Genomic DNA, 6,000 nt, shown 5'->3' with positions numbered 1-6,000 from the left:
CACACATTTTTTTGGTTCCCCAGTGCATGTAAAAGTTACATTTTATTTTGGTCCATTAAGCATGTAATAACACTATGTCTAAAATACAATGTACTTACTTTAATTAAAAAGTACTGTATTCCTAAAAAAAAAAAAAAAAAGAAAATAACAATTTCCTGCCAGCATCTCCAATTAACTGGACCCAACTAAAATCTAGAGGGAAAAGGAGCTGGGGTGAAGCAGTGTGTAGAGATATACCTTCCTGGGCAAGGAGCAAGAAAAAGATGGAAGAAAAGATCTAATGAACAAGCAAAATAATCAAGAGAGTCACTATTATTAATGGAGTCTTTTCAGGCAGCTAAATGCAATTTGAACTGACATATCTTAACTGGCACAGTGGGATAAACACAATGCTAAAGGTATGATCAAACTGTTGAGAGGGCAAAGGAATCAGTTACTCACTCTGCCAATTAGTGTTGGAGAATGTTCTAGAGAGAAACAATGTATAAAAACTTGATACTGGAAGGAGAAAAAATAACTTGAGCACAAAGACAATCAGGTGATTATTAATGAATAACTTAGTTTGTCTTGAACATAGAATTATTATAATAAAGGAGTATTTAGAAAGGGGCAGCATCACAGGCTTTGTGGTCAAAAATATATGTTGAAATTAGAGTCTAATGAATTTTCTATTTTTTTTTAGTATTAAGAGGATTGAATAAGAGGGTAGAGAGATGAGACATTATAAGATATTGTGATAGTGTAGGATGTAGTAAGAATGATTTCCAGGAAATGAAGCATTCTGATTCCTGAAAATATGTAAAATTAAACTTATTTTATTTATTTTTATATTCATGCATATAGTGTAGTTTCTGTCACATGGTAGGTACCTAAATTATAATTGGAACAGGTATGAGTCCATGTTTTGTGGGGTATGTATATAAGTTAGGAAAATATGTTTAGAAAAACAGAATACAAATTATGAAAACATTAGATATCTGGCTTGAGAGGAGGTTATGCAATTAAGTGGCCCTGAAGTTTAAGCCTCATTAGCCTCATAGTAAATCTGCCTCTGCTCTGGATTAAATAAATGGACACTGTCATATTCATAGGCAATTACAATACAAGTAAATTATATAATAGATAAAAAATACTGTTTAAGCAAAAGAAGCATGCGATACTTTCTTTCATTATTAGAATAGAGGGAGGGGTAAGAAATAATTGTTGAAATGTTAGGTAAATGGTTGGCTGTTACATACTTCAATGATTCCAAAAGTATTTATGAGTGTATGTAATGTACCAGGCATTAAGCTAGAGCATACAGAGAGAGAAGATATAGTCAATAATTTATGAATATCACATAAGAATGAGAGAAACAAGTAAGTATAGGTTACATGCTGTGGTTGATAAATGAAAATGGTGCTAGAATGATACAGAGAAGGATTATCTACATTAGTCTTGGTTCTCTGTGGTTGGAAGCATGACATAATATTAAATGGGAGATGTAAGCCAGAGCTCTATCATTAGGGAACTTATATGCTCACATTTTTGTTTTGAAAAAATCTCTAGCTGCACAAGAGAGGATAGATCAATGATAGTATAAATGAGGAAACTACTGCAGCAAATGGTTAGGGGTGCTGTAGGAAAAGATTAATAAACATAACTAAAATATGAAAAATGGGTATTGCTGAAAGAGAGAAAATTTTAGTGGAATCAACAGAACTTAATTAAGTTTTATTGTGTTTTGTTTTTAAATATATTTTTAAATTTTTAATTTTTGTGGGTCCATAGTATATATATATATATTTACGGTGTAAAAGGGATATTTTGATACAGGCATATAATGCATAATAATCACATTAGGGTAAATGGGATATCTATAACCTCAAACATTTATTCTTTATGTGTATTGCAAGCAATCCTCTTTTAGTTGTTTTAAAATGTATAATAAACTATTGTTGACTGTAGTCACTCTGTTCTGCTATCAAATACTAGATCTTATTCATTCTATCTAACTACATTTTTGTATTCATTACTACCCTCTTCCTCCCCAATATCTACTACTCTTCCTAGACTCTGGTAATCATCGTTCTACTCTCTATACCCATGAGTTCAATTTTTAAAATTTTTCCAACCTTAAATAAGTAAGAACCTGCAAAATCTGTCTTTCTGTGCCTGGCTTACTTCCCTTAACATAATGACTTCCAGTTCCATCCATGTTGTGGCAAATGATGCGATCTTACTATTTGTTGTGGCTGACTAATACTCCACTGTGTATATGTACCACATTTTTGTTATCCTCTGTTGATGGACACAGATTGCTTCCAAATCTTGGCTACTGTGAAGAGCACTACCAAAAAAAAAGAAAAAAGAAAAAAAGAAAATGCAGATATCTCTTCAATATACTGATTTCCGTTTTTTGGGGGGTATATACCCAGCAGTAGAATTGCTGGACTATATGGTAGCTCTATTTTTAGTCTTCTGAAGAACCTCCAAATTATTTTCCCTAGTGGCTGTACTAATTTATGTTCATAACAAAAGTGTACTAGGCTTCCCGTTTGACAGAATTTAAATTTGGATTGAACAATCACATGACTGGAAGAGAAAAATGAAGGAATACTGTACTAGTCCATTTTCACACTGCTGATAAAGACATATCCGAGACTAGGTAATTTATAAAAGAAAAAAATGTTTATTGGACTTACACTTCCACATGACTGGGGAGGACTCACAATCATGGCCGAAGGCAGTAGGAGCAAGTCACATCTTACATGGATGGCAGCAGGCAAAGAGAGAACTTGTGCAGAAAAACTCCCATTTTTTAAAACCACCAGATCTCATGAGACTTATGCATCATCACGAGAACAGCATGGGAAAGACCTGTCCATGATTCAGTCACCTTCCACCAGCTCCCTTTCACAACATGACGGAATTATAGGAGCTACAAGATGAGATTTAGGTGGGGACACAGAGTCAAACAATATAATTCTGCCAATGGCCCCTCCCATATTTCATACCTTCACATTTCAAAACTGATCATGCCTTCCCAACAGCCCACCAAAGTCTTAACTCATTTTGGCATTAACTCGAAAGTCCAAAGTCGAAAGTCTCACCCAAGGCAAGGCAAGTCCCTTCCGCCTATTAGCCTGTAAAATAAAAAACAAGTTAGTTACTCCCTAGATACAATGGGGGTAGAGTCATTGGGTAAATGCAGCCATTCCAAATGGGAAATTGGCCAAAAAAGGGGACTACAGACCCCATGCAAGTTCAAAATTCAGTGGGACAGTTAAATCTTAAAGCTCCAAAATAATCTCCTTTGACTGCATGTCTCAAATCCAGGTCACACTGATGCAAGAGGTGGGTTCCTATGGTCTTGTGAAGCCCCACCCCTGTGGCTTTGCAGGGTACAGCCTCTCTCCAGGCTGCTTTCATGGGCTGGCATTGAGTGTCTGCAGCTGTTCCAGGCACACGGTGCAAGCTGTCAGTGGATTTACCATTCAGGAGCCTGGAGGACGTGGCCCTCTTCTCACTATTCCACTAGTTGGTGCACCAGTAAGGACTCTGTGTGGGTGCTCCCACCCTACATTTTCCTTTTGCACTCTCCTAGCAAAGGTTCTCCACAAGTACCCTGCTCCTACAGCAAATTTCTGCATGGACATTCAGGCATTTACATACATCCTCTGAAATCTAGCCAGAGGTTCCCAAACCTCATTTCTTGATTTCTGTGCACTTGCAGGCTCAACACCATGTTTATGCTGCCAAGATTGAGGCTTGCACTTTCTGAAGCCATGGCCAGAGCTTAACATTAGCCCCTTTCAGTGATGGCTGGAATGGCTGGGACACAGGGCACCAATTCCCTAGGCTGTACACACCATGGGATCCCTGAGCCCAGCCCATGAAACCACTTTTTCTTCCTAGGCCTCTGGGCCTGTGATGAGAGCGGATGCCGTGAAGACCTCTAACGTTCCCTGGAGACATTTTCCTCATTGTCTTGGGATTAACATTTGGCTCCTCGTTACTTAGGCAAATTTCTGCAGCCAGCCAGCTTGAATTTCTTCTCAGAAAATTAGATTTTCTTTTCTATTGCATTTTCAGGCTGCAAAATTTCTGAACTTTTATGCTGTTTCTCTTTTAAAACTGAATGTCTTTAACAGCACCCAAGTGACCTTTTGAATGTTTTGCTGCTTAGGAATTTCTTCTACGAGATACCCTAAATCATCTCTCTCAAATTCAAAGTTCCACAAATCTCCAGGGAAGAAGCAAAAGCTACCAGTCTCCTTGCTAAAATATAGCAAAAGTCACTTTTACTCCAGTTTCCAACAAGCTCTTCATCTCCATCTGAGACCACCTCAACCTGGATTTCATTGTCCATATCACTCTCAGCATTTTTGTTAAAAGCTTCAACAAGTCTCTGGGAAGTTCCAAACTTTCCCACATTTTCCTGTATTCTGGGCCTTCCAAACTTTCCAACCTCTGCCTGTTATTTAGCTCCCAAATTGCTTCCACATATTTGGGTATTTTTACAGAAGCGCCCTACTCTACTGGTATCAATTTACTGTATTAGTCTGTTTTCACACTGCTGATAAAGACGTATCTGAGACTGGGTAACTTATAAAGGAAAAAGAGTTTATTGGACTTACAGTTCCACATGGCTGAGGAGGCCTCACAATCACGGTGGAAGGCTAGGAGGAACAAATCACATCTTATGTGGATGGCAGCAGGCAAAGAGGGTTTGTGCAGAGAAAATTCTGTTTTTAAAACAACTGTATCTCATGACACCCATTCACTACCCCAAGAAAAGCACTGGAAAGACCTGCCCCCATGATTCAGTCATCTCCCACCAGGTCCCTTCCACAACATATGGGAATTATAGGAGCTACAAGATGACATTTAGGTAGAGACACAGAGTCAAACCATATCAAATACCAAGTGGGTACCCTTTTATTATGATTGATTGGGTGTTTTATGGTGCCTTTAACCAAAGTACAGAATGTAGAATGAAGATAAGATTGTGGATAAATGTTAATGAGTTTGAGTTGAGAGATATATGCTGTATCCGATCTTCCTGTAAGATATTAGTGTAAAGATAACCAGTAGGCAATCAAATACATGAATGTGCAGCTCATCAGCAAGGTGTCAGTCCAAGACAGAGATTTGGGTAATGGGTCTACACATCGCAGTTGTACCTACGAGCATGAGGGAAATCACTGAGCAAAAGAGAGATTACCTTTGGCTATAAGTAAGAAAATCTGGGCCGGGCGCGGTGGCTCAAGCCTGTAATCCCAGCACTTTGGGAGGCCGAGGCGGGCGGATCACAAGGTCAGGAGATCGAGACCACAGTGAAACCCCGTCTCTACTAAAAATACAAAAAATTAGCCGGGCGCGGTGGCGGGCGCCTGTAGTCCTAGCTACTCAGGAGGCTGAGGCAGGAGAATGGCGTGAACCCAGGAGGCGGAGCTTGCAGTGAGCCGAGATCGCACCACTGCACTCCAGCCTGGGCAACAGCGTGAGACTCCGTCTCAAAAAAAAAAAAAAAAAAAAAAAAAAAAAGAAAATCTGATAAAAATGGCTTACATAATAATGTTGATTTGCTTTTACAATAAAGTTTAGAGTGATTCGTTCCAGAGTTTGTTTGACAACACTAATCAACAAAGTCTCCGGTAATCCAATGTTTCAATTTATCTGGCTCTGCAACAAAATTATTCCAAAATGTATTGGTATAAATCAAAAATTTATTATGTTCAGATTGTGGAGGCAAGAAATTTGGATAGTCACAGTGGGGACAATTTTTCTTTACTCCCAAAAGTTGGGAGAGTTAACTCAAGGATTCAAAGGCTAGGGGCTGGATTCACATATGTGATTTAGATTTCATCTAAACATCTCTTGATGTGCTTTCATGTGTGCTTTGTCACAGCATGGCAGCCCAGTCCCAGGAATAAAATAAACCCAGAAGCTTTCTTTCCCTTTATGACCTACCCTCCAAAGTCTTGCAGTGTAACTTGTGCCACACTTTATTCATCG

Source organism: Macaca fascicularis, chromosome 2, assembly GCF_037993035.2.
Source record: "Macaca fascicularis isolate 582-1 chromosome 2, T2T-MFA8v1.1".
Taxonomy (NCBI): Eukaryota; Metazoa; Chordata; class Mammalia; order Primates; family Cercopithecidae; genus Macaca; species Macaca fascicularis.
This window is presented reverse-complemented; position numbering follows the sequence as displayed.